A 10,000-nucleotide genomic window follows, 5' to 3' on the forward strand; every position below is an offset into this window, starting at 1 on the left:
AACAGGTATCCGTCCCCTCCCCCTGACCCGACCTCTGATCATCCTCAGGTCACGAAAGAGTGAGGGTAGTGATATTTACTCCTTCCGTAGTTCCTTTTCCTTTGTAAGTGGTTGCTATTTAGGATAGCACCCTCTTCCACATTGCACTACTGAAGATTGCAGTTGGCAATTGAAATATATAGATTCGCTTATATATATATATATATATATATATATATATATATATATATATATATTATATATATATATATTACATATAAAATCGTGTTTCCATCCGTAGAAACAGGTGTACGAACACACACTTTGGTGCCACACCTTAATGTCTTTGCGCTCAATATGAGCCTTTGTCGCGCCTCTACATGTCAGTCTTGATTACCACATTACATTTACGTAATATTGTATTTAGAACACACACCATTCACCTTTATACATCACACGAATATATATCATAATTAATATTCAATGTCATTTTGTTATTGTAAATACCGGGCGGCAATGTCGCATGAGCCACACTGTCAAGTGGAAGGAAACGTTTATGCAGTAAATGTCCTTCCCTAAATTCCCATACCAATCCTAACACCATGGGTCGTATAATGAATATATATGCATATTCCATAAATAGATAACGCGCAGACTAACAATTGGGTTTTCCTCAGGCTACGCCAAAGGGCTTAAGCTAGAGTTGATAGAGTATAGCACTTCATCTTTTTTCTATTTGGATTCCTCCCCTTCCTCCTCATTCTTCTCATTCTCCTCTTTCTCCTCCTCATTCTCCTCCTGCTGAACACTCGTTTATTTCTTTTTCTATTGTTCTTAAATTTTCTCCTCATCCTCATATACTTCCTTCTCTTCCTATTCCCTCTTTTAATTTTATTTCTTACATTTCCTCGCATTCACTTAGTTGGGGGTTCGAATCCTGCACTTCTCTCCAATTTACAGCTGTGACTGTTACCTACTCTAACAGTTTAAGCTTATGTGTACACACACACACACACACGCATATATATATATATAAATATATATATATATATATATATATATATACATATAAATATACATATATATATATAAATATACACATATATATATAAATATACATATATATATATATATATACATATATATATAAATATACATATATATATATATATAAATATACATATATATATATATATATATATATATATATAATATATATATATATATATATATATATATACATACATACATATATATGGCTGAGGTCACTAGAATTTTTCATTATTATTATTATTATTATTACCATCTTGGGACAAAACATCGAAAGAACAGTATAGGGCAGACCCAGATGATCTAGATAAAGATGTCATGCCACTTATATGTTTTCAAGCTGAGGTTCAAATGGTCCAACTTTTGTTGCAGTTGACAAAACCATAAACGCATTGGATTCCAAGTTTCAAATAGTATTTGCCTCGACAGACAATTTCTTCCCTCCATCCCTCCCTAACTATCTCCGTCTCTTCTTTCCACCCCTCCCTACATACCTTCCTTTCTCCTTCCATCCCTCCCTCCTCCTATCCTTTCATCTCTCTCTGCCCCTGCCTCCACCCTTCCCTCCATCCCTCCCTAGCTGCCTACCTCCATCCCCTCCTATCCTCCCTCTTTTCCTCCCGTATCTCCTTCCTCTTTCTCCCGCTCCAACTCCACTTCTCCGCCTTCACCCCTTTTCCAATTCCATTTCTCCACCAACTCACCTCCTCCAACTAAGCTCCTTCAACTCCTCCATCTATTCGTCCTTTAATTCGTCTTTCAATCCATCCTTCAACTCCTCTCATCCTTCTCTTTTTAGTCCACTTTTCTCCTCCTTCACCTCCACATCTTCCACCTCCTTTATCTCCTGTTTTCCTTCTCTTCCTTCTTCCTTCCCTTTCCTTACTTCATCCTGTTCCCATTCTTCCTCGTCTTCTCCACATTCCTCCTCTTCTCATTCATCTTCTTTACCTTCATCTTTCTACCTTCTTCCTCCCCCCTCCTCATCGTCCACCCTCTAATCATCTGCTCTCCCTCCCCATCATGCCCTCCTTCTCCTCCTCCTCCTTATCCTCCTTTCTTTTATCCTCTCCCTCTCTTCTTCCTCCTCCAACTTCCTGATTGCAAGACTCCCCGGCGGCCGAGGCTGGACCCTCTGATAACGATTCGCTTTGATTCTCAATCCTTCGCTCGAAACTGTCGTCCACGGCTTTTGCACTCGCTCTACTTCCCTTTCTTTCTCTCTCTAAACCTCTTTCACTCTCCTTTGCTGTCCCTCCGTCGCACACTCTCACGTTCAATTTCACACTCACACTCGCTCTAATTCGTATTCTCACGCTCTGTCTCATTCACAACCTGACTCTTTTACTCCCCGAGTCGTTCTTTGCATTTTCTTTTTTCCTCTTCAAAATATTCAAAGGCCTTTGAAGATACACGCTCGTGATAAAAGCACATGAAATAATTCATGTCTGGCTATGTCGTCTCTTCTATGTATCATATAGATATACATATATACATATATGCATATACACATACACATATATACATATGCATATACACAGATATACATATATACATATATGCATATCACAGATATACATATAAATATACATGTATACATATTCATATAGATATGCATATATACATTTACATATGGATATAAATACATACATATATACAGATATACATATATACATATATCCTCTGCCAATTCTTTCCAGCCCTCTCTTGGTGCCACCCTCTTCACGTCCTTCTTTTCTCCATCCATCTATATGTACCTGAGTCTCCCTGATGGTCGTCTGCCCTGTACTCCTCCTTCCATCACCTTCCTTGGTAGTCTGCCTCCATTCGGATGCACGGTCCAGCCCATTTTGCTCTTCTTTGCCGTACTTCATCCTGAATGTTCAGTAGTCCGGTCTGATCTCTAATTTCCGTGTTATGTCTTCGTCTCCATCTCCATTCTTCATATACTGGGCCGAGGATTCTTCTCAGAATATTGTTTTAAAAAATTTCCTGGCTCTTCTCCCCTTCTTTTGTTAGTGTCCATGTCTCATATCCGTACAGGACTGTTGGTTCTATTACAATGTTATATGTTCTTATTTTAGTTCTGCTGAGGGTCCGACTCTTCATTACAGATGCTATGGGATAGTAACACCTGTTTCCTACAGCTATGCGTTCGTTTATTTCTATGCCCAGTTCATTTCTCTCCCTGACAACGGACCCCAGGTACTTGAACTTATCCACTTTCTTCTCACTTAGTAATCCAATTTGCTCTTCCCCTGGTGTATAATTGCCATTTATACCGGTACTTAGTTCCATAATTTCCGTTTTCTGCTCATTGCATTTTAGGCCTATCTGTTCTGCTGTTCTCTGGAATAATATAAAGATCTCGTTAATTTCCTCCACAGTCTCGGCCACCACATCCACATCATCGGCGTAAGTGAGGTTGGTTATCTGACCATTGGATAAATTAGCTCCTCCTGAATGGCTGGTAATCTGCCTGACTGCTTTCTCCAATGCAATATTAAATAGTAAAGGTGACAGCATACATCCCTGCCTGGGGTCACTGTGTATATTGAAACTTTGTCCCTTTCCTTCGAACTCTTACTGTACATTTGCTTCCTATGTAGCACGTTTTGACGAGGGATATTAATTCTGCCATTATGTGCCACATTATCAAATAACAAAATGAAAATAAGATAAAAGCAACAAAATGAAAATAACAAAACGATAAATACAAAAACAAGAAAACGTTAACAACAAAAGTATCAACAAAACTATAAGAACAGCAACAAAACGACAATAAAACGACAACAACGAAGCGACAACAATAAAACGATGACAAAACAATGACAACAACGAAGCGACAACAAAACGATAATAAAACGATAATAAAACGATAACAAAACAACAACAAATTATAAGAAAACGATAACAACAAAAAAAGATAGCAAAACGAAAACAACAAAACGAAATTAAGAAAACAAAAACAACAAAAAACAACAAAACGATAGCAACAAAACTATAACAAAACGATAACAACAAAGCAATAATAACAAAACTAAAACAACGACAACAACAAAACTAAAACAACGACAACAACAAAACTAAAAGAACGACAACAAAAGAAAAACAACAAAACTAAAACATCAACAAAACAATAACAATAACAAAACGATAAAAATAACAAAACGATAACAACAAAACGATAACAATAACAAACAAAACTTTAACAATAACAAACAAAACTTTAACAATAACAAACAAAACTATAACAATAACAAACAAAACTATAACAATAACAAACAAAACTATAACAATAACAAACAAAACTATAACAATAACAAACAATACTATAACAATAACAAAACTATAACAAAACGATAGCAACAACAACAAAACGATAATTACAACAAAACGATAACAACAACAACAAAACGATAACAAAAAAACTATAACAACAACAACAAAACGATAACAACAACAAAACGATAACAACAACAAAACGATAACAATAAAACTATAACAAAACGATAACAACAACAACAAAACGATAACATCAAAACGATAACAACAAAACGATAACAACAACAAAACGATAACAACAACAATACGATAACAAGAAAATAACAAAAACATAAGAATAAAAAACAGGCAACAACAAAAATAATTCACTTTCCTAGCTCCCCTTCCTACCCCCCCAAAAAAATAATAATAATAACACTAATCTGCGTCACACCCAAGTCTGTAACCGCGAAAGAGCTTCAAGGTCAACCCTCCGACTCAAGGTCGGGAGCAGTCAAGAAGCTACGCAAGGAAACTCACGGATGATTTCGCCCGAAGACGGATCACCGTGAAAGAAGAAAAAAATATATAAAGAGAGAAAGAAAGGACATCATTCGAAAAGTAAGAAATAGATAAGGTTCTTGCAGAGTGTAAGACTGGAAACGTCCGAAGAGGAGCTTCTAGGGCCAAGGACCTGAAACCTCTCTCGAACTGCACATCTGCGTGGGACCTCGAGGTCGGCTGAGGGTCCCTCGAGAGTCCAGAGGTTTTAAGGACAAAAGCTCAGGAACCTCCGAACTAGGCATCTGGTGCCCACCAACTTTCATGATATATATATATATATGTATATATATATATATATATAGAGAGAGAGAGAGAGAGAGAGAGAGAGAGAGAGAGACAGAGAGAGAGAGAGAGAGAGAGAGAGAGAGAGAGAGAGAGAGAGAGAGAGAGAGAGAGAGAGAGAGAGACAGAGAGAGAGAGAGAGAGAGAGAGAAAGAGAGAGAGCACAAACAAGAAAAATACGTAAACTGAAAGGAGCTTTACGCGAGTTTGGTCGACATTCACTAGACAGGATCCAGAAAATCCGAGGACAGCTGCCTCCGAATACAAAGTTTGGCGCGTCTCAATGTCCGTGTTCCACCAATTGATTAAAAAAAAAATCATGAAAGGGAAGGAAGAACGGAAATGGTAAAGGAAGCAATTTCAAGAACAGGATGGACGGAAGAGCTATCTGGTGCTATAATGGAGAACCAAAACAAGTTTAGATTGTTATTGAAGTACAGAAACAGGAACTGCTAGAGAAATACCAGCGAAAAATGTGTAAATGATGTGAAGAAAAAAGAAAAAATCAATGTGGATGAGGATAGAAAAATTTAGAATACTAGAAGGCATCACTGAAGCAAATGATTATATAATTATCGAAATACGAAGATCAAAAGCACTAAAAAACACGGAAGCGTCCTTGTTGGCAGTCCTCACGAAGACGCCAGATGAAACCAGTACTTTTAGAATTACTGAACATCAAATTCGAAGAAGATGTAGATATTCGTTTTAAATATTCTGACGCTGTACAGCAATGAGTAACGAGTTTTTCTTTGTAGCCTTTCAACCATTGTTAATCTAAGCCCTGACCTAAAAACAACCACTTAAACACGCCCTCTTCCTGTGGCCGAAAACGAAACAAATAATTCGACCTTACCTGGAATTTCGCTCGTAAGGAGAACAAGCTAAAGTGAAGATATCCCTCTTAAACCCTTAAACTAGACGAAGTTCTTAACAAATTTCCTTCTGGTTAACAACACACGATTCTTTTCAGCTAAAGTGGATATACTCAGGGGTAAACAATAGAAGAAAGAAGAAAAATCACACCTACGAGAAGCCTTTCGTACATAACCAGTGTTCTCTATGCCTCTCAGAACGATTACAAAGGATTACAAAAGAAAATCATACCGACCTTTTGGTCCATAACTAGGCCGGATGCTAGGAATAGATAGTTAAACGAAGAAATTAATAAAAAAGCGAACTAAACAATTGGCAGGCATCATAGCATATTGCTTAGGTGTTATCCAAGTGATTCTTAAGAATTCGAACCATACCACATTACAATGCCTCTTCAAGAAGTTTATTCCATTCACTGACTACACAATTAACAAAGTCATTCCTACCCACTTCCAAATTAAATCTGGAGTGCATGCTGGCAGCTTGAGACCATTATTTCTCGAATTATTATTATTCAGTGTAAATTTTTCATCACTTATAATATCGTTAACACCCTTTAAAATTTTGAATATCTGTATCATACCATCCCTGAGTCTACAGTTGTTGTTTTTTTTTGGGGGGGGAATAGACTCTCCCCCACATTCTTTCTCACCCTCTCCATCTCTCTTTTCCCCTTCCTATTCCTCCCCTTCCTCTTCCTCCTTCTCCTCTTCCCCTTCCTCCTCTTCCCCCACTCTCCCCACCCCAGGTCATTTCATTACGTCCTGGGAAGGGCCAATTGAGAACAAATAATTACCGACCGGGCACAGGTTCACTCGAGAGACTTCGTGGTAATTAAACCACTTCGAGTGCAGCACCGAGCCAAGGCACTTCTCGGTTTGCCGGTATTTTTCTTCGTTTATTCCCTCCAGCGAGAAAGAGGAACTTCCTTGGGCGAACGAAATCACATACCGATAAACTGAATGAAAATGAGAGAGAATTGAGACAAGAGAAGACAAAAGGAGAGGGAGAGGGAGAGGGAGAGAAAGAGAGAGAGAGAGAGAGAGAGAGAGAGAGAGAGAGAGAGAGAGAGAGAGAGAGAGAGAGAGAGAGAGAGAGAGAGAGAGAGAGAGAGAGAGAGAGAGAGAGAGAGAGAGAGAGAGAGAGAGAGAGAGAGAGAGAGAGAGAGAGAGAGAGAGAGAGAGAGAGAGAGAGAGAGGAGAGAGAGAGGAGAGAGAGAGGAGAGAGAGGAGAGAGAGGAGAGAGAGAGGAGAGAGAGGAGAGAGAGAGGAGAGAGAGAAAGCGAGAGAGAGAAAGCGAGAGAGCAAGTGCAAGAGCGAGAGAGCGAAAGCCAGAGAGATTAAGAGAAAGAGAGACCAAGAGCAAGAACACGAGCGAGAGAGGGAGAGAAAAAATGAGCGAGAGAAGACAAGACCGAAAGAGGACATGAGCGAGAGAGCAAAAGAGCGAGAGCAAGAGCAAGAGAAAGAGGGCACGAGTAAAATTGAGTGATAGCGAAAGAGCGAGAGAGCACGAGCAACAGCAAGAGAGCGATAGCGAGGGTGCAAGAGCAAGAAAAAGCCACAGCGAGAGAGCAAGAACAGAAACAAGAGCAAGAGAAGGAGAGAGCAAGAGAGCGAGATTTAGAGCGAAAGTGAAAGAGCAAGAACCAAAAAGAGCAAGATCAAACAAGGGCAAGAGAGGAAGAGAGCGAGAGGGCGAGAGTGAAAGCAAGAGTGAAAGTTATAGAGCAAGAGCGAGAGAGCGAAAAAGAGAAAAAGAGCGAGAACTACAGTACCTCAGATCTGGAGGTAGTGGAGTAAAAAAAAATTCGGGTTCTACAAATTTACTTTTCGCTGACGCAAGACAATTTTATTAAGCCGAGGGGCGAGTGAGAGGGGGACGCTCCTCCTCCCCCTGACTAAGGGATTAGATTTGTCTCGATTAACCCTTTCAGGAAGGGAGGACACCAGAGGAAGAGTTAGATTACGCTACCTGAAACCAACAGACTCTATTCAGATGACGAGTGACCCTGAGGAATGGCGGTGAGATAGAAAAACACGGATTTTCGTTGAGACTTCGTGGATTGGTTCTTGGGTGTAGACGTTAACTATCCACCTTGTATGAATAGAACCACTTGACGACAGCATGAAAATCATGAAGTTGATTAACCAGTGAAAAGGAGATCTGAAGCTGGAGGTTTTCCTTGGTTGAATAAAAAATGACCTGGCGGGAGAATGAAAGTTATCAATTTAATTAAGCAATGAAAGGGATATCTGATATAATCTTGGTGGTTTGGCAGGTAGGGGAGGGTCTTTTAGATTAATTAAATCACTTGGCAACAGCCATAATAGATAGACAAATTTAATTCGTTGATGGAAAATATATTTAAGACAGTTTTTAACCTTCTGACTGGTTTTCTTCAGATGAATAAAATCAGAAAACCATATATTACCTGTTCCTCTTCCTACTTTCAATCGCTTACAGCAACGCAGAGATGTTATTATAATTTTTCGATTAAAACTAGAGGGTTTTATTCAGCTAAGAAAAAGGAGACCAAAGTGAATAGAATAAATATGACCAATCATAGACCAATTATCAAATTGGTTTTCACTTTCTTATGAACACAGTTTCTGACCACCTTCGACCGAAAATCAAGAGGTCGGTAGGCGACAAAAAACCTACGCAAGGAATTGAAATAGAAAAAGTTAATGTGATTGATAAGATGAAAATCTATGTACTGGGAACTATTCAGAGTGTGTTGTAATCTCTCGATCTATCTATTTATTTATCTTAATACCGACTACTAGTGACTTCCAAAGACTGGTCGCCGGTGGTCGGAAACAGGTCGTAAGGTTGGTGTGACTGGACCCTAAGCCTAACCAAATTTTATCCAACTTTACTCACCGTAACCCAACCTAGCTCACCCTAACCTAACCTAAATTACCCTACTTTAACCAAACCTACCCTAACCAACCCTGCCTTAACTAAACCTGTCGTAACCAAGCCTACCCTAACCAACCCTACCTTAACAAACCCTACCCTAACTAACGCTACCCTAACTAACCCTGCCCTAACTAACCCTACCTTAAACAGCCCTACCCTACCCCTACCTCAAACAGCCCTACCCTAACCAGCCCTACCCTAACCAGCCCTACCCTAACCCTACCCTAACTAACCCTACCCTAGCTAACCCTACCCTAACTAACTCTACCCTAACTAACCCTACCTTAACTAACCCTACCCTGACTAACCCTACCCTAACCCTACCTTAAACAGCCCTACCCTACCCTAACTAACCCTACCTTAAACAGCCCTACCCTAACCAGCCCTACCCTAACCAGCCCTACACTAAGCAACCCCACCCTAAGCAACCCCACCCTAACCAACACTACCCTAACCAACACTACCCTAACCAACACTACCCTACCCAACACTATCCTACCCAACACTACCCTGACCAACACTACCCTAACCAAACCTACACAAACTAAACCTACCCTAACCAAACTTACCTTAACCAATCGTACTTTTGCAATGCCATGTACCTGCACTTATTTTTGGGGTATGGGTAGGATCCTTTCACTTCAGGGTCTGTATTTCCATTGAATAAAAATGCGAGGTGGTAAGTGGATCAAAATCAATCATTTGCGTTACCGGGATTAAGAGAGTACTCGTGAAAAGTGGACTTGGGGAAGAAACACATCTTCCACACTATTTGCTCCACCAACGATTTCAATACATCTTCCACACTATTCGCTCCACCAACGACTTCAACCACCAGACCTTCTCGTGGGACTTCGTCCCGACTAAGACTAAAACAATATCACTCAATGGAAAATAAGATAAGGAACTAAACGTGTTTATGCCTTCAATCAAAAGAACGAGAAAAAAAAAGGTCGAGATACAATTGCACACGTATTTAAGAACTGTTTAAAGACGTGATGTTTGAATTAAAAAAAAATGATCAGATGATGTTTGAGGTTCTATAAAGCTCTGGCTTCTT

The sequence above is a fragment of the Oratosquilla oratoria genome, chromosome 1, assembly GCF_046742065.1.
Source record: "Oratosquilla oratoria isolate Oo_2021 chromosome 1, ASM4674206v1, whole genome shotgun sequence".
NCBI classification, from domain to species: domain Eukaryota; kingdom Metazoa; phylum Arthropoda; class Malacostraca; order Stomatopoda; family Squillidae; genus Oratosquilla; species Oratosquilla oratoria.